At 36.5% G+C, this 20552-nt stretch overlaps 1 pseudogene; it reads right to left on the bottom strand.

Moving 5' to 3' along the window:
• Positions 1-333: 333 nt before the first annotated feature.
• LOC140856480 ((1S)-1,7-diacetoxy-luvungin A aldo-keto reductase-like) lies at positions 334-19725 on the bottom strand (annotated as a pseudogene).
• Between the last annotated feature and the right edge of the window lie 827 nt (positions 19726-20552).

The raw sequence follows: 20552 nt of genomic DNA, 5'->3' as shown, positions 1-20552 counted from the left end.
GAGTGAACATCCTCCCATGCATCAGAAATTAGATGCTTGTATAACTTTGTCTCTGATGGAGAACCCTCTCGTTTTGATCAGTTGACATTCTTTCCATTGTGTGGCAGATCAATAAGGTTGTTCCTACAGATAAAGCCATTAAAAACAGGCATTGCTCGGCATGAACGATGACACCAAACAGCCATTAACAGAAGATCCGATTCAAACTCTCCATGACTCCGTAAGCCAAGCGAAAAAAGAGCACTTTCTCAGATATATGCAAATCTTCAACCCTCTGAGAGTGAAAAGAGTATTATGATAACTACAGATTGAAACTACCGATAGAGTGACGACTAAAAACAGCCTCATGATCAAGCTGCTTGCTTTTCCAATAAACAAATATATAATTTTATCATTTCAAGGCTTCTGATTAATGCTGACACTCGGAGCAAATTATTGAACTATATGCTAGTGAACTTGTAAAAATACAAATTAAGGGCATGCTTATACAGCATTATTCTCGAAACATTCCAAGCATACTAATACATTACATTTGTGCTCGAGTTTGTGAAACATTCTAAGAGCTTTTGGCTATGGGCAACTTCTATTGGTAATCCTTGGATTTATAATTTGCTGTTGCTAGCTTGCCTCCTTCTGCTCACATGGATTCTTGGATCAATAACTACGAAAAAGGAACTTTTTTATTCATATGCTCAACCTACAAACAGGACAAGAAAAAGATATTACTTAGGGTTGCATGAGACACGAGGGCGAGAAAAATGACTAGCAGACTAGGACTGTTGCAGATGTAACCTTTTATCCTTGGCATGTAACTATGTTTGTCTAAAATCCATAATCTTTACCTGAGTTTTATCACTCAAAATCTGAGATGTCGGGAGATCTGATAGACCCTCCGTGGGAGAGGAAAGACAGTATGTGAAATTTCTTACTTTGTGGAATTTGACTAATTTTTTGACGTTCTTCATCGCTTAGTTCCCAATCAAAGATTTTGATATTTTCCTTGAGCCTTTCCTTGTTGAAGCTTTTTACTATCATGCTCACTCCTTGCTCATATCCCCATCTAAGGGAAACCTGGAAGAAATATACCAATTAAACAAAATAATGGAGGATAAATATTAGTGATCAATCTAAGGGAGTGTAATATTTATTTACCTTTTGAACTTATTTGTGCTTTTGAGATGAACAGAGCTTCCTATTTCAAAGTTATAATCTTATTCTTTTCTTTGGGCTTCTTTCCAACCAATCAATTATATATATTCCATGGCAGATCAAACCTTTCTTAAATTTGTCCTTGCCTGGTACCAGCACCAACCTTAGAGGCCTGACAACTGGTGTTAGAATCTTCTAGAATACTTCCATGGATGATGGTGGGTTTACAACTTGATTTGCTCGGTTGACAATGGTGGTGGTGGTGATGATGATGATGATATCCACACAACATAAACTAAAATTTCTTTAGTTTACTACTATCTTCGAATGCATACAATCCTATGATGGCATATTACTTGAAGTATCATGTTTACTTGATATAGGCTAGGCTATTGAAAATGGATGACTACTAGGAAATAGCAGGGCTCACCACCATACATGTCTAGAATAAAGCATGCAATCAAGTTGGTAAAGAAATTTAGATTTGCAGAAACTCAGAATACAGTTAATTTCGATTTGAATGGCTGCAATTTAAGATTCAAGTTCAAACTAAGGAAGGGACATGATAACTACCTGAGCCACAGTCTTTCCCTTGGCCTTTGCTATCTCTTTGAGCACCTCTGACTCCATTACAAGGTTCCTGCTTCCTGGGAAAGATTGGCCTCCTATAGGAGAGTAGGCAGTCACATGAATACCCCTGTCATTGCAGAATTTCCTCAAATTCTTCTGTTGCCAAAGTGGATGCATCTCCACCTACAATATTAATATGCTCTTATTAGAATCAAGACAATAGATTTAGATACCTCCCATTATAGAATAATAATCAACAAACCTGGTTCACGGCTGGAGATATTTCAGCAAACCCAAGCAATTCTTCTAATTTCTTTCCTGAGAAATTGCTAACCCCAATTGACTTTACCAAACCGAGCTTTTGGCACTTCTCCATGGCTTCCCATACAGACTTCAAGTCTCAGGGAAGAATGACTTCCTCGTTTATAGGGCTATTATATGCTCCAGGCTTTAAGCACATAGGACAATGGATGAGATAGAGATCAAGGTAATCCAATTGGAGGTTACTGCATCCGGAACATAAAGCATCAAAATATAAGTGATTGCAAGATGGAATGGTGAACATGATTATATAACATATTGGTTTCATTCATCTTCCATTTAGATGGTTTTTTCCTCTAAATTTTGAAAGGTGCTTTCCTGAGTGTTTGATATGGTTAATTGTTACATCGCTTCAATAAAGTGATTGATGCTACTATGGGTGTCATTTTTGAAAAATAAAAGAAAAGAAAAAGGAAAGGAAAGGAAAGGAAAGAAGGAAGAAAAAATGTAATATGGTCAAGGAGCAGTAACAATTCAGGTTTTCTACTTTATTTTGATATTAAAGGCCTTTTGTTCCTACCTTGATTTGGATTATGTAATTTTTCATTTTTGTGAATCTTGATTGTTGTGTCAAGGCTTCGAGGATGCTGATGTGGTCAAGGGTGGAGGGAGATCCAGAAGCCAGGATATCAAGACAGACCTGCGAAAGAAGTCCGCTCGCACCAGAGGTGGGGGGCCTCCGACGGGGGACCTTCTGATGCTTAAGTCAGCCGAAGCTTGAACGTAGATAGAGAGAGTATGAGAACTAAGAATGGCTTGGATTGGCTTGCCAGAGCTTGCCTGAGGGTTCTCTCATTACGTCATATAGGGAGATGTCAAAGTTTGTTATTCATAGGCCCATAGGCTATCAAGCCTGAGCTTGTTGGTAGTTAGTCGTGGGTGTTTGTTATGCCTATGTGGCCACATTCCAAGAGTTGGTTAGAAGATGCCAACAGATTGCCTACATGGTCCGATAAGTCGATGAATTGAGGTCGGCCCATGGCCGAAGTGCCGTCCCATCAAATCTACATCGGTACCGATCGTGGAACCCTATTCTTGGTGGTTGGTGGGATCCCAACCTGGAGATCGGAGTCAACTGTGGACTTCATCCTCATTAACAATGGATATCGACCTGGAGGTTGATAGAGTCCCGACCCGAAGGTCAGCTGAGGATTGACCCAGAGGTCAATAGAGTCCCAACCAGGAGGTCGGCTGAGGATCAACTCGGAGGTCGGTTGATGTTTGAGCCAGTGCAATGATTTTGCCTAGACTTCATGTGACAGATCTGATGGTACACACGACCATCCTGGTATTTTCATCGATCCAAAATTTTTGGAGACGAGTCCCGAGGTTCATGTTTGAGGTGGTATAACTCCATAACACTTGCTCCCCACTTTCGAGTTTGAAGTGGTTGCTTCGGATGAAGGGAGTAGTAGTTCTTAGAACTTGTCGAATGGACAAATCCGAGTCATTTGATCTTCGAATGAATTGTGACGTTGCTTCATAGGATTTGCCTTTAATTCGATGAGTCACATTGTGGATCACGCCTTAATGATTTGAAAAGATTTTACGCTTCAAAAATCTTGGTGCATTTATAAGGTATGGGCGGCTTGAAGTAGTTTATTATTTTTATTTTAGGAGGCTAAGAGCTATCGATTACTGCTCGATTGTTCGAAGATGATTAAATGCCTTGTGTTATTTTCAAGGGAGTTAGTCTCTGGGAGTCACCCTTGAGCCTATCACAATTCACCATATGGCAGGTTGCAAGCAGTTCCAAGGCATCCTTTAAGGGTTGCCCATGGGATCGAAGGGGCATGAACCCGTCACTCCAGAAGTAGACATGTGGCATCCCCCGACTACTTGAGGGCCGTATCCGCACTATTTTAAGCTATATAAATACATAATTTATTTGACGGGATTCTGCTATTCCAATCACCCCTCTTGTCGTAGTTCTCATCAGAGTTTTTTTTTAGTAGCTATGATACACTCAATTTGGTCCATGAAATAGTTGGTGAAGGAAAGAATAGCCGTGTTCCATAGAGAATCTTGATCCAAGAGGGCGAGAAGCACCAAGTCGAAACAATCTCCTACTACCGCTTCGAGGTCGTCTCACCCCCCTTTGTTGAGTAGGGCCCCTACTCCTTTCATGGGGCCTAGGGTGAGCGCTTCCCGATTAGGTGGAAGTGGCAGGGATTCTGGCTCCTCCTTGTGGATTCCTAATGTGGTTTTGGACCACTGTATCAACAAATTCAAGGCCTTGGCAGAATATGAGGAGGACTTTACCAAATTTGCTGCAGTTGCCTTTGTCCAGGGCTTCAAAAATTGCAAGCCCTAAGTAGAGTGGATGGTCCCAAAGCTAGATCTAGGGTGTCTCCTTCCCAGCAACAGCGATGAGAAAGTAGGGGCTTTCTCTTTGGATGAGGATTAGATCCTCATCTGTTAGGACCGTAGCCCCTAACCAACCTTCTAAAAAGAAAATCCCTGATAGAAGATGAGATTTATTAGCCTTTATTTGTCAGGCACAGAACTCTACATCTCTATGTGCTGCAGGTGGATTTGAGGGGCTTTGCACTGGAGTCGATCCACCCACTTCAAGCTAGATTTACCCTAGTGGCAGTCCAAGAATTGTTGCTATATCACTGACCAAATAAATCCCACATGGAACCCTTAAGGGTGTGTGCTAGAATATAGCCAACAATCCCCCCTCAGCAACTACCCGAGGGGCCAAGCAGGACTCGAACCTACAACCTCATTTTGATACCAGATGTTAGGACCATAGCCCTTAACCAACCTTCTAAAAGAAAAATCTCTGATAGAAGGTGGGGTTTATTAGCTTTTATTCATCAGACACAGAACCCCGCGTCTATACATACTGCAGGTGGGCCTGAGGGGCTTCGCACTAGAGTCGATCTGCTTCAAACTAGATCGACCCCAGCAGCAGATGGAGCAGTCACTCTTCCTTTAATCCTCCAACTAAGGGCTGAGCCGACCCCCCATAAAAGGTTGACCCTCCAAGAATTGTTGCCACATCATGAGCCACATAAATCCCATGTGGGATCCCAAAGGGTGTGCGCTAGAATGTAGCCAACATCATCTATTTTATATCTACTTTTCTGGTGCCTAGGCATCTCTCTATAAAAGCATATTAGGCTAATGAAAAGCAAATTATATTACTTGACTTGAGTGTTCGGGCATCTAATTTTTGATTCGTTAGAGTCCATTCTCATGGTTTTTGTTGGGCTATCAATGGACTTTCGACTTTATGACTTGTCGTCAGGTCATTTCTAAGATATTTAATTATTGGGATCTTGGGCTAGGATATCTTTTTGTTGTCGATGTGGATCTCCAAAGTTTACCTCGACTTGGTTGGGCAAGACCTGTCATGTCCTAGGGTCAATTTTGAGGATCCCATTTGTTGATCTATTCTCAGCATGATATTCGAAGGTCTCAGCCTAAGTCGAGATATGTCTGTTTGCATTTTTCAATGTTCCATCAGATCATTGGGCTTGTGTAGATCCCCAACTTGGTTCCCTAATGTAGACTTGCCAATATAGATTCTCTGATGTCCTTTTTGACATTAGGCAATGTCAGCCAAGTTGAAGACTTTGATCTTATCTTCGAATTAATTTGGAAGATTTTATTCATCGAGATCCTAACTTGTGTCAGGATATCTCCTAATCATTATTGGATTACTCTTGACTACTCTTTGAAGGTCTCAATCCTAACCAAGATATCTCTAAGGTTCATTTGTGAAGGTTCTAATTTGGATCAGGATATCTCCTTATCGTCGATGCTTTGCCAATTGATATTTTGGAGGTCTTAGCCTAAGTCAAGATATCTTCAAGGGCTGATCTAGTCATTAGGTTCAATTTGGTGTTTGAATATCTCATAGTTTTTGTTGCCATTAGCGATTTGTCTGGCTTGGTGTCTGAGGTCTCAGATGGATTTGAGGTAGCTCAAAGGAGCATACACCGAAAGGTCATGTCCCTTTGGATTCTATGTGCTATTTAATGTTATTACCTCCCCATAATGATAGTTTATCGGGATGGGTGGTTGGGAGTTCGACTGCCAAAGGGTGTGGCCCTTGAGCCACTCCCACAGTGACACCCATTGTGCGGTCAGTAGATCTAGTTGAAGGTACCCAGACCCAGTTCCTTTATAAATGGAGCCCCCCTGCCATTTGAGATTGAGGTCAACCCAACATTTTTGATAATGTGGTGGCGCTGCCTTGTTTATCATCTAAAAATCATCGATACCTTCCTCCGAGTGGGGGAATCCCCACTATCGCTCGATCAGCTGCTAAGTGCCTTAGAGGAGCACGTTGGCAAATGATTCTCTTTGGCATGAGAGGTATTGAAAAAATCTGTCACTTCGGTGAGGGAGTCAGATTGGCAGTCATTAGAAGCTGCTTCAGCATTGTGCTCCACAGAAAGGTCTTACACCTTTCTAGGGGGTCACTCCTTCCCCGACAAGGTGGCCTCCTGTCCATCCTCAATGGAATATCTTGGAGGTGGATAGTCTTTTGAGAGGGCACCTACTGTGTAATTGCCGATATCCTTTTTTGCGGTCCATTGGTTGTTGCAGGGGTTATCGTTGAGGGTTGGTCAGTCTAAAAGCATCATCAGAGCTCTGATGTTGTAGCTTTTTCTTGTATAGCTTCTATGTGGATGAGGTTACCTTGTAATGAGCCTTCTTTTCTACATAAAATATTCCTATATTTTTCTTTCTTGCGTTGTATGATTTTCAGAGCCATCTTACTAGGTCTTTGTTATCATCTTTGGCCCCTGGAGGGTCAGCCCCTTTCATCGAAGTCTTTGGCTTTGGCTTGACTCATCTATGGACAAAGAGCGTTGGGTGACCAAACAGGATCTTCGGAGGGTTGTCCCTTTTTTTGATGTCGATTGTCCAACCTTTGGCTTGTATTATATCTGTTGGGATTTAATAGGAAAAATCCATTAATAAAGCTAAACAATGCAGAAGTTTTACCTATAATTCATTCAAAGACCCTAGGGTCCAACATCCAAGAGATGAGTACTCTATGGAGGCCTTTAATTGGCTATTGGTATAATTCCTTGTCCTCCTATCACCTTCAAGGCCTGAGATCATATTGATGATACCAGCCATCGGGCGGTTGTTGTTGTTGTCCTCAACGGACTGGTACTGGGATGGCTCCTCGAGGGTTTGGTTTCACTACCCCGAACATACTTTTCAAGGTAGCCTTAATGGATGAGAGTCTCAATCTCGTCCTTCAGTTGGAGGCATTCTTCGGTGTCATGATCGTGGTCATGATGGAAGGGCAGTACTTTTGCTTATTCCATCGAATTGATGGGGTCTTCATCGGTGGAGATCGATGAAGGCACTCATTACCCTTGATCTCCATAAGGATTTGGGCTCGAGAGGTGGTCAACAGGGAATAGCTATTATAGTATCGAGGTGGACTCTTTACCCTTGGTGCCTTCGGCAGTTGGGAGGACCCTGTTTTAACTTGGGTCGAGCGTGCATCCTTCCACGCATGCTTCCTTTTGTTGGAGGTCTGACCTACCCCCTACCAACATGCAATCCAACCCTCTTTTGGCCTACATATACTTGTGGGTTTGAGCTAGAAGGTTGGCATAATCCCTCATATACATCTTGTTGAGGGAGTAAATGAGGTGCTCACTGCGGAGGCCTCCCTTCAGAGCTGATATGGCGACAGCTTTATCTAGACTCTACACTTTCAGAGTAAACACGTTGAAGCATGCCACATGGTCACATAAAGATTCTCCTCTTCTTGATGGAGGAAGAAGAGATTGTCTGAGGTCCTCGATTGGGCTTGACTATTTTCAAAATGAGCAATGAACTGGTGTCCGAGTTGCTTAAAGGAGGAGATGGACTCTGGTTGAAGCCCATAGTACCAGGTTCATGCTGCCTTCTTCAAAGTTACTGGAAAGACGAAGCAGAGGAGGGCATCCTAAGCATCCTAGAGCATCATGAGGGCCTTGTATCCCTCTAAGTGGTTGAGGGGGTCATGTAGACATTGTACGGTTCCACCATCGGCATCCTAAACCAACTTGGGATTAGTTCATGGATGATGGGGTGGATGAAGGGTGGTCGAGAATTGAAGCTGAAGACTTCGTTGTTTCTTGCATAGCCCATCTTGACCTTAGTGAGCCAGTGTTCGATCTCATGGATCTTCTGCTCAAGATCTCCATCTCGATGAGACTGTTCCAGCTAGGAAGTATAGCTTGGCATCGAGTACCCATCGGAAGTAGGAGATCGTCAGTGTCATCGATCGTGGGCGGACCCATAGTGGGAGGATGGTCATCGATCGGGGGAGATCGATTCGTGCATCTCTCAGAGAAGATTCTCCAGGATCGAGGATTGATCTCGATGACTGTGCTAAGATAGCGCTACCTAAGGAGTAGGCTAAGGTAGCTGTCATGAATCTGTGGCATGCTATAAATGCTGGACGGCATTGGTCAAGATTTTGGATCAGGCGGATCAGGTTGTCAAATTGCTAAGACTCTACCATTACGGGCAACTACTCTGGTTCCACCAATCTGTGGGAGGTAAATGATTAGATGGATCTGCCCCGACCTCGCCAAGTCGATGGTCGATGGGAAGCGAGGGAGCGACGTGGCATACTCCCTTAAGTAGGGTTGCTGGGCCCTTCCTCTAGCACTAAATCTATTGCGTCAAGGCTCTGCGGATGCTGATGTAGCTAAGGGTTGAGGGAGATCCAGATGTCGGGATATCAGAACAGATCTGCAAAAGAAGTCCACCAGCACTGGAGGTGGGGGGCCTTCGATGTTTCAAAATTTTCATCACCAATAACACTATTTACGATGTTTCAAAATTTTTGTCACTAATAAAAAATATTTATGACGATATTATATTTTCATCGTAAATAAATAATATTAGCAATGAAAAAAAATTTTATCATAAATATAAATTATTTATGATGATTATTTTTATCATAAATAATAAAATATTATTTTAATTTTAAATTTTTAAATATTATCGATGAAAAATTTTTCATCATAAATAATACAAGTGTTTGCGATGAAAAGTGGTATTCCATCATAAATATTTATTATTTATGACTAAAAATTTTTATCACTAATATTTGAAGAAAAATAAAAAATTTTTAAATTTTGAATATTATAGATTGTTTGTGACATAATTTTTCATCGCAAATACTTGTCTTATTTGCAACGAAAGTGACATTTATGTCACAAATAAAAATTATTAATGATAAAAATTTCATCAGTAATATTTAAAAAAATTAAAAAATTTAGAAATTTAAAAATTAAAGATTATTTATGATGAAAAAATTACATCATAGATAATAAAATATTTATGATGAAAAACATATTTTTTGTCATAAAATATCCTTCATTTATGATGAATATTTTTCATCACTAATATGTGAAAAAAAATAAAAAAATTTAAAAATTTTAAAACTCCACTATTAGCTATGAAATAATTTTTATCGTAAATAATTAACATATTTATGATGAATAAAGTTATTACATCGCTAATACCAAACTTTTTACAATGAAAATATTTCATTGCTAATAATAAAAAAATTAAAAAAATTTAAAATTTAAAAAATATAGATTATTTGTGATGAAAATGGTCCATCATAAATAATTCAGTATTTATGAAGAAATTTTTATTTTTCATTGTAAAATCCTTAATTATTTATGATGAATATTTTTCATCGCTAATATATGAAAAAATAAAAAAAAATTAATTTTTAAAAACTAGACTATTAATGATGAAAATATTTTCATCATAAATAAGAGATTATTGATGATGGAATGCTGATTTTCCATCGCTAATAAGCTATTTTTACAATGAAACTTTTGCATCGCTAATATTTAAAAAGTTTTAAAAATTTAAAAAATATAGATTATTTGCGATGAAAATGGTACATCGTAAATAATTTTATATATATGATAGAATTTTTATTTTCTATCATAAAATCTTTGATTATTTATGATGAATATTTTTCATTGCTAATATGTGAAAAATAAAAAATTTTTAATTTTTAAAAACTAGACTATTAACGATAAAAATATTTTTATCATAAATAAGTAGGTTATTGGTGATGGAATACTAGTTTTTCGTCACTAATAAACTTATTTTTACAATGAAACTTTTGCGTCACTAATATTTATAAAGTTTTAAAAATTTAAAAATAAAAGATTAGTTACGATGAAAAAGTTACGTCGTAAATAAGCCCATATTTATGATGAAATTTTAATTATCCATCATAAAATCCTTGATGATTTATGATAAATATTTTTCATCGCTAATATGTGAAAAATAAAAAAATTTAAAATTTTAAAAACTCGATATTAGCAATGAAAAAAGGATTTCCTTCGCTAATACCTTTTTTTATGATGAAAATATTTTGTCATTAATATTTAAAAATTTTAAAAATTTAAAAATAATAGATTAGTTGCGATGAAAATATTACATCATAAATAATATATATTTATGATAAAAATAATAGATTAGATAAGCAAATTGAAATAAAGTCACCTGATATGTATCCTAGACAATGTGATCTAGTTTAAATAATTTTCTATTGGAAGACTTGGATCCCAATTCTAAACCCATTCTCATATAAATATCAAACAGTACTGTTCATTCAATTCTAAACAAAACCAAACTTATATCTCTAAACTTTGTTTTTATGTTTATGTTGGTTACCCATCTTATATTATAACTTCATAATTATGGTCTAAAATATAAGTGGATTCTGACATAATAAAATGACGTATGAATCGATGAGGTACCTATGGTGGGATCTTTGGAGGCAAGGACCATGCATGAATACTTGAGGTACATATCGTGAAACCTTTAGAGGCCAGTAAGGATTACAAAGTGTTTATCCTTTCAAAGCAATATATACATGTTTAGATTTGATTAAATTAAAATTGGACAACAAAAATCCTATATCAATGATCCACATCATTAGATGTAATCTACTATTTCAAAACTACTTGTATACAAAAATATTATATGATTTGAAGATCCCTAATCTATGCATCAAATAATCAAAAAAATATATCTAATTTAATTTTATTTGGACTATCCAATTTTTGACTCGTAGATATATAAGTTAAGGATTAGAAATTATATGATTTTTTGTGTGCAAGCAGCTTTTAGATATTAGATCACATTCAATAGCTTGAATCATTGATTTAGAACTTCTATTACAAAATTTTGATATGATTATATCTGAGTCCAAATACTGTTGATTTGATCCTAACTTGGCTATATATATATATATATATATATATATATATATATATATATATATATATATATAAACTTTTTATGGAAGACCCGCCAACCAAGGAGTTAAGTTGCATCACATGGCTCATGTTTATTTTTTGATTCTAACTTGACTATATATATATATATATATATATATATATATGTATAAACTTTCTATGAAAGACCCACCAACTAAGGAGTTAAATTGCATCACATGGCTCATGTTTATTTTCATCATAGATTTTTTAAAAAAATAATTTTTTTTTAGTAATTATTAGCGATGAAAATATTTTTTCATCACTAATAACATAATTAACGATGCAAAGATTTTTGTCATAAATAAATTTTTTTGGTGGGAAAATTTTTTAGCAAGAAATTTTTTTTTGGTGGTAATTATTAGCGACGAAAATTTTTTTCATCATTAATAATATTATTAGCGATAAAATTTTTTATTTCATCATAAATAATATTTTTCATGCAATTATTAGTGATGAAAATAAATTATTAGCGACGAAAATTTTCATCGCTAATAGGTCGCGTCCCGTCAAGTCCCATCCTGAAACCTATTTTCTTTCCCTTCCCCGTCTCTGCTCTCTCCCCTCCCCATCTCTGCTCTCCCCCCTCTCCCTGCCATGTCTGTCGTCCGTCCGCTACCGTCGTCGCTGTCGTCGTCCGTCGGTAAGGTAAGGCTTTTTTTTTTGTGTTTTCTCGGGCCACCGATGGGCCGTCGGGGATGGGGGAGATGCCGGGCTGACAGGGATGGGGTCAGGTCGAGCCGACAGGGATGGGGCCGGGCCGACGGGGATGAGGTCGGGGTCTATGGGGATGGGGTCAGGCCAGGTCGGCGGTGCGGGCCTGGGCCAGTGGGGTTGGGGCCGGGTCGGGCTGGTGGGGATGGGGTCGGGCCGGGCCGATGGTGCCTGCATCCATTGCCGGTAAGTTTTTTTTTTTCTTGGTATTTTCTCTAGCCATCGGGGGGCCGACCGGGATGGGGTCGAGCCGGGCCAGTGGGGATGGGGCTGGGCCTAGCGGGGATGGGGCCTGGCTGGGATGGCGGGGATGGGGCGGGGCGACCAGGGGAGATGGGGTCGAAAAAATTATTTCATTAATTATTTGATTAATTATATTTGTTGCATATTATTTTTGGTATTACTATTAAAATTATTTAATTATTTAATTAATTATTTTTTCACTAACACAATGCATATTGGTGTTCTTTATTATAATTTAATTATTTTATGTGCTATTTTGTATGCTGCTAAAATTATAATTAAATATAAAAAATATTTTTATTTTAGAGAAAACTCTATTAAAATTTTTGATGAAAAAATTTCAATACGAAGTTATTCTTTTTTGATAAATTAAAAATTCATCTTCGAATGTGTGTTCAAAGATAGTAGTTAAATTGTATTGGGCCATAGATTCCCATTCAAGAGTCGATCTTCATCGAGATCGACTCTTAGATATCCTGTATTCAGACTTTTTAGAAAAATAATAATATTATTGTTGTTAATAGTTGATATTTTATTTCATTATGTGATTTTCAGTAGTTATCTGTCCATTGTTCTCTGGATATGTGGTCGATAGGATGCGTAGGCACCATATTCACATCGTATACTTAGAGAACTATGGGAAGATACTATCAAAATTTTCATAAAAATAAGATAAAATATCCACTAATAACAATAATAAAATTATTACTTTTCTGAAAGAGATAGGACCACACCTGTTATTAATGATTTGAAATAGATAGGATCATGCATTTTTACTTTATTAAATTGATAGAAGGAATTTTTTTGTGCTACTGTTCAGTCTGTGTTTTTTAATATATATTATTTTGTATAATGTGATCCATGTCTGGATCCGGATCGAAATTTTGGCCAAAATTTAGATCGTGATTCAGTTCGAAATTCAGATCGGGATCCAAAATATCACTGAATCTTTTTTTGGTTGTTAATGATTTTGTGTTTGTTGTTAGATGGATATCAATAAAAATTGAATGAATGCTAGAGATATTTTTTTGCCTGAATATCGAAAAAGAGTTTGAGATTTTATTGAGTTTTCTGATGCATACGCTTCAAATGTATCACGGTGTGTTGGAAATAACGACGGCAATATCTCTGGCATGAAAAGTCATGGCTTCTATGTGATGATGCAATGTTTGCTTCCTGTGGTTATGCGTGGCTATTTGGGTGGTGGTGTTCAAACTGCATTGATTGAGCTGGAAGTATTCTTCCGAGAACTGTGTTGTCAAAAATTAAAGATTAACTTACTTGAGAGATCAGAGAAAGATATCGTACTCATTCTTTGTAAGTTAGAAAAAAAATTTTCACCATTATTTTTTGATGTTATGGTGCATCTGGCTGTTCATCTTCCAAAAGAAGCTCTTTTGGCCAGACCGGTATATTATCAATGGATGTATCTTATTGAAAGGTAAAAAAATTATATGCACTTTATCATATCAATTATAAGATATAAATATATTTCTAAAATTTAAATTTATTTTTATTTATAGATTCTTGTGTATCTTAAAAAAATATGTACGCAATAAAGCAAGGCCTGAAAGGTCTATAGCAGAAGCATATGTAGCTACGGAGTATGTCACATTCTGCTCGATGTATCTTGACGATATTGAAATAAGATTCAATCATACAGATTGTAATGTAGACCGTGAATAGGATGATAATGAACCGATATTTTTTATATTTAAACAAATGGTTCGACCTATTGGTGCAAGGAGATATGAATTTATGGACATGACAAGCTATCCAAGGCATACTTTTACATTCTAAATAATTGTGAAGAAATTGAAGATTTCATTGAGTAAGTACCATCTTAGCATACTATTTAATATTTTAAGTAAATTTTTTATGTCGATGTAAAATTAAAAATTATAACTTGTTGCAGTGAGCACAAGAGTATACTATGTAGAGAGAATAATATGAATATCGATGATCGATATAGGAGAAAATTTGCAAAATAGTTTAATGATTTTATAAGTTATATTAGTGATATATTATTTATTTAATTATAAATAATATTATTTGAATTAATATTATTTTTTATGTTATGGTATAGATGAAACATAAGTATTTCAATAAAGAAGTGGGTGCGACCGATGAGTTGTACGATTTAACATGTGATCCAAATCAAAGGGTTAATCACTACGCATCCTGTATCATTGGAGGAGTGAGATTTCACACAAGAGAGCTTGAGATGCAATGATGGACCCAGAATAGTGGGATTGCTACAACAAGATGTGAAAGAGAAGAAGAGATTGATTATTATGGTGTGCTGGTAGATATCATAAAACTGAAGTATAGGTCCAGTAATTCTGTATTCTTATTTCAGTATGAATGGTGGGATATTAGTAATAAAATGAGCGGTATTCATATCGATTCACACTTTATCAGTGTAAATTTTGTACGAACATGGTACCAAAATAAGCCGTATATATTAGCAACTCAAGCGAAACAAGTAATATATTTGAAGGATCTAAAGTATCGAGGTAATTGGTATGTTGTATAAACAATAACACCTAAAGGTGTATATGACATATCAACCTGATTAGAGATGGATGAAAATTTGGATTTACATGAAGAAGAAGCTTTTCAGCAAGAAGAATAAACATTAACCAAGATTTTGGTTGATGAAGAACTTGTAATGGCACCTTTGAATGGGGTTGATCTACCGTCCAACGAAGTTGAAGCTGATTTTATATTTAATCTTAATAAGTCGGAGGGTGATGATCAGTTTATAAATGACGATGAGATAGAAGACGACACATATATCGATTATTGTGATTCGAAGGAGGATCTACATGTCGAGGAAGATATGAATATTATTGTGTTCCATCTTCTCTTGCAATAATGGTATGTGATATAATTGTATTCATTAGAATATTATTTATTTATTTTTATTATTATTTAATATTATATTTATTTATATATCAATTATTGCAGATATGGCACCAGGAGACAGATGACGACGTTCGCGTTTATAGTCTACGGAGGAGGTTGAGGCACCTTCACCGATCTTCGTTGCCGCACTGGCTCCATTGTCAGAGGGTTCTGCATCGGCAGGTCTCAATGAGATGGATCCCAGTGAGATAGGTCCCAGTGGTATTATTATACTTTTTATATAATAAAATTTGATTCTTTTATTTAGATCATACTAATGATTTATTTATTATTGTTTCAGACTAGTCTTCATCGGTAGTGAGGCGAGGGCGAGGTCCATCGAAGAACTTCATTTTAGAGCATTGGAGATGTGAGCACCCGGGACAGCATCTCTATATCGAGATACCAGCCAGCTACACCAGGCCCATTAGGGGATGGTGCGAGCCATGGCAGACTGAGCTGGGCATCATATGCCACAGTTATACCCTCGTGATGCTCTTCGATTGGCATCACATTCTACCAGCTCAGAGAGAGATTTTTTACATCCACTTAAAGGTAAAATAAATTATATTATGAATATTTAATTTATATAGTATTCTTCTAATATTTGTTATTGGCAGGATGTATTCGACATCATTGATTTTGAGAAGGATCGTGTGAGACAAGCTATGGACACTCATTTATCGTTGCATTTCAAAGATTATCGTCATCACATGCATCAGTATTGGTACCGTATGGTGCAGGATCATGGAGAGGAGGCAGTGTGGCAGCAGCCCTATGACAGCATCACTATGGACGATTGGACTGCCATATGTCGGCATTACGAGGATCCGGCATATCAGGTTACATATCTAAACTTTTTCTTTTTTTAGAGTTTAATGACTGAATCATTTATTCTTAAATTAAATTTATTATCTACTAATTTGATCGGTAACTGTACAGAGCTGATGTGCCCAGAATACCGTAAATCGGACGAGACAGACCGTACCTCATTGTGGAGGTTCGAGATCGTTCGCTCGTCACATGAAGCAGATAGTAGATAATTTTTAATTAGCATATAATTCTCTAATTATTAAATTTTTTTTAATTAATTCTTAAATTATCGAGAAATGCTGAGAGTGGCGAGCTTCCTGGTAGGATCGATATCTACCAACGGACCTACTAGCGACGGTCAGGGGAGTGGACGACAGGAAGCTAGGAGCTCTTTGTAAGTTTTTTCAATTATTTTTTCATTCACAGTCTGATTTTTATTGTAAAATTAAAATAATTATAACTTTAATTTTCAGGATCGTATGACAGACATGATATCCCAGCCTACCCCTGAGGGCTCGACCGCATCCACAGATGATGAGATCTGTGATCGGATGCTCGATATGAGATCCTGCTATGTTAGAGGTCTGAGGTATGGGATCATTGCTTCCTCATCCTCACACTCATCTAGGGCTGACATCCATTCTACATACGAGGCTCGACTGACAGAGGTGCAGAGACAGGCTGTCGAGGATCGACAGCAGGCTGCCATAGATCGACAGCAGGCTGAGCAGCGAGCTCAGTAATTGGCTGCACGTGTCGACGAGTATCAACAGCTCTAGATTCAGATGATGGAGTGGATGGCATAGATGGAGCAGACGATACAGCTGATGAGGCAGCAGCAAACCGGTCCGAGCTTCATCGTTGGTCCAAGCTCCGTCGAGCGCTCCCCTTCCTCAGTTTGTTCTCCAGATGCAGATATTTGACGGCTTCTTCATGTACTTTTTTTATTTTAAATCTCTTATAATTTTAATTTAATATAATAAAATAATTTTTTGTATAAATTTTTTATTATGTAAATTTTTTATTTTAATTTTTAATTTTTAATTTATAAAAAATATTATACAGATAAATTAAAAATATATATTCATAAATTATTTTTTTAAAAAACTATGATTAAATTATTAGCGATGAAATTATTCCTGATGAAAGATTGATCGCCAAAAATATTTTAGTAATATAATTTAATTTTTTAAGAAATATAAAAATATTAAAATTTTACATATAATTAATAGCGATAAATAATTATTTATCGTAAATAATTATTAGCGATGAAAATTTTTATCAAAAATTATCTTATTTATGACGTAATATTTTTGTCACTAATATTATTTAATTTTATTTTTTTTAAAAAAATTATTAAATTAATAGCGATGAAATATTTTCATTGCAAAAAAATTTTTTTACGACGGATATTTTTCATCACTAAAAGTTTTTAAAAATTTATTTCAAAAAATATTTTAATTAAATTAATAGCGACGAAATAGTTTTCATCGCTATTAATTTTTTATTTATTAGCGACGTTATAATTCATCGCAAATATATTTTTTACAATTAAAATTTTTTGTCGTTGATTTTTTAACAATGAAAATTATTCATCGCAAATACCCATTATTAGTGACGAAATTTTTTTCATCATCAAATATTACTAATAATGTGATTATTTACGATAAAAAATTAACGATGAATTTTTCATCGCTAATAAATATTAGCGACGAAAATTGATTATTAGTGATGAAAACTTTTTGTCGCTAATAATCTGTTTTGTTGTAGTAATTGATCGGGAGGTCAATAGTCCCCAATTAAAGGTTGGTTGAGGATCGACCCAGAGGTCAGTTGATGTTCAAGCCGATGTGGTGATTTTACCTTGGCTTTGTGTGACAGATCCGATGATACCTACAGCCATCCCGATACCGTCGGCCCAAGATTTTCGGTGATGAGTCCTGAGGTTTATGGTTGTGGTATGACTCCACAACACTGATGATTGGATCAACAAACCTCATTTTGGAGTTTTTTTTTTTTAATAGTTGAGGTTGTGTTTTAGATATTTGATTTCTTATATTTTGCATAAGGGTTTTTCGTAATGAAAGTCACATGAAATACCAATTATAACCAAAGAAACAAGTGAGACAAATTGATGCACTTCCTATATATATATATATATATATATATATATATATATATATATATATATATAATTTTCATCATATATCATAATAGTACTCTATATATTGCAAAGCACCCTACTCCATTTATGCTATGTAAATAAGAAACGAGAAGTAAAAATTGGACAGGAGTAGTAGCTTTCACACAGAAGAAGGATTTTCTTCCTCCATGTGAATTCACCATTGGATTGCATAATAATCCCTTTGCAATCTGTGCAGACATTGAATAAATGGATTTGAAGTGCTTTAGATCTGTGCATGGAGTGATCCAACAGTCAATATCGTAAAAGAAGATCAATTATATCCAAGAATCCTCAGGTAAAAAAACCATTTCCTGTTTAGTAAAACTCTGAATCACGAAAGGCAAAACAAAACATAGCCACAAAAACCCTAAAAGAAATGCATTGTATTGCAGCAGAACAAAAGGCAAAGGAAAAGATTTAACTCAAAGGTATTAAATAGGAAAATATATGTTTATATTATAAGATGGGAATTTTCTATATATGAGATGGGATGCTCCCCTTTGTCCCACCCTTTCTCATAGCCACGCATCAATAGTTGGTCATGACAACAAGCTGTTAGATAAGGTGATAAGAGAAAAAAAGTGCAAAGCATGCACACACACACACAGAAGGGCGCTGATGCCCTTCATATTATACAAGGATATATGCTTCTTTTTCTTTTTTTTTGTTTTCTTGACAAAGAAGGACACGTACAAGTTTAAGTTGCAGATAAGTCCCACTCAAAGTCAATAATCCATAGTCAATTAACAAATAGTTACTTGATATAATTCCCAAAAAGTCAAAAACTATGGAATATTGTCACTTATTGGAAGAAAATTAGCAAAAAATAATACAATTGAAAGATAGTAAACGTATATTAACACGATTTGTTAATATTGTTTTGAACAAAAAGGATTCTACCAAAAAAATTAAAAAAAAAAAGAAAAAAAGATCAAATTGGAAGTGTATTTAAAACGAATGTTAAAAAGGTTGGAATACATGTAGAATGTTACTCATATCTAATTAATTACTGCCTATCAAAGAAAAACAAAAAAAAGCAAAGCAGAGAAAAGGCTGGTGAAAGGATGAGACGCGTATAACGATTAATTACTGGAGGGTCCTCTGAAGGGAGGGGAGGACGAGGTCAGGGTGTGCTTCGCTGCACCACAGCTTGGAGGTGACGAAGAGCTCGTTCCGAGAGTTGACGAGGCCACGTCGGAAGGCTTCGGCGATGGCTTCTCCGAGCGGCTTCTCGGATTGGTACATGGAGGCGGTGTCGAAGTGGCGGTAGCCGAGCTCGATGGCATCGAGGACGGCGGGCTTCACGTCCTCGGGCACAAGAGAGACGGCGCCGGTGCCCATGCCCACCAGGGGAATGGGACGGGAACCTGAGCCCAGGGCCACTTCCGGAATGATCACCATCTCTGGAAGGTGATTGTGGCTCTAGTTTCTGGATCTCGGAAACCTGTGCGCGTTGTTTGCCTTCGTCTTATCCATATGCGAGGCTTTGTTGTCAGAATTTGAGGTAATTTTCAATGGTTCAGTTTCAAGATTTTGACCTTCGAAGAAGACAAGCACAAGGCTATGTCACAATAAATGATGCGCCATGGTAAGGAAAGATGGCTAATCCGATCCATTCTTGCCCACCTATAATAGATTTAGACTAGGTATAAAATCTATTCTGAATCTGACCCGAATATTTCTTCTTCGAGACAACGAAAAATTATATGTAAAAAAATTGATTTATTATTTCATCTGACTCGATCTGTTTAACCTGTCCCACCTCACTTCAGATACAAGATGGATATGAATAATGACTCATCTTATCCATACTCGATTTTTTACCATCCCTTTTAGGAAAGCATCTGCTGAATGACGCATACGGGCCAAGTGAAACCAAGGATTGTGTATGAGTCAAAAGAAATGATTTGCAGATCCAAAAGATCATTTGGGTTGGGTTGGAATTGGTTCAGGCATATATTTAGCCAAATCTTCTTTTAGAAAAAAATAACACGAGAAAGAGGTCCTGGTTGGGGGTGAAAAATTAATAATTGCATGAATAATGGTTTGAAAATTCTGGAAAGATGTTAGTATAGATTTTCAGTATTAATGTTGTTGGCAAGAACATGATTCAACCTTAAATTGGATCGTCAGCTTATGAATAAATAGAGGGTTTAAGAACTTTAAATTTATGGAGTTTTGGGGTGAGACATTGGCTGGGCAGGTTTAGGTTGCATCATCTAGCGTAGGACTTGAATTAGACTCATTACATAAGCATGGTTCTGGAACAGAAAGTCATGTGACCTGGACATGATCTGTTTCTTCAAACAGATTATCTTTCTGATTTAGGCTAGATGTGTCTAAATAATTGGGTCATGCATGCTAAT

The sequence above is a fragment of the Elaeis guineensis genome, chromosome 3 (genome assembly GCF_000442705.2).
Source record: "Elaeis guineensis isolate ETL-2024a chromosome 3, EG11, whole genome shotgun sequence".
Lineage (NCBI taxonomy): Eukaryota > Viridiplantae > Streptophyta > Magnoliopsida > Arecales > Arecaceae > Elaeis > Elaeis guineensis.
The sequence above is the reverse complement of the archived record's forward strand: the minus strand, read 5'-3'. Positions and strand labels throughout refer to the sequence as shown.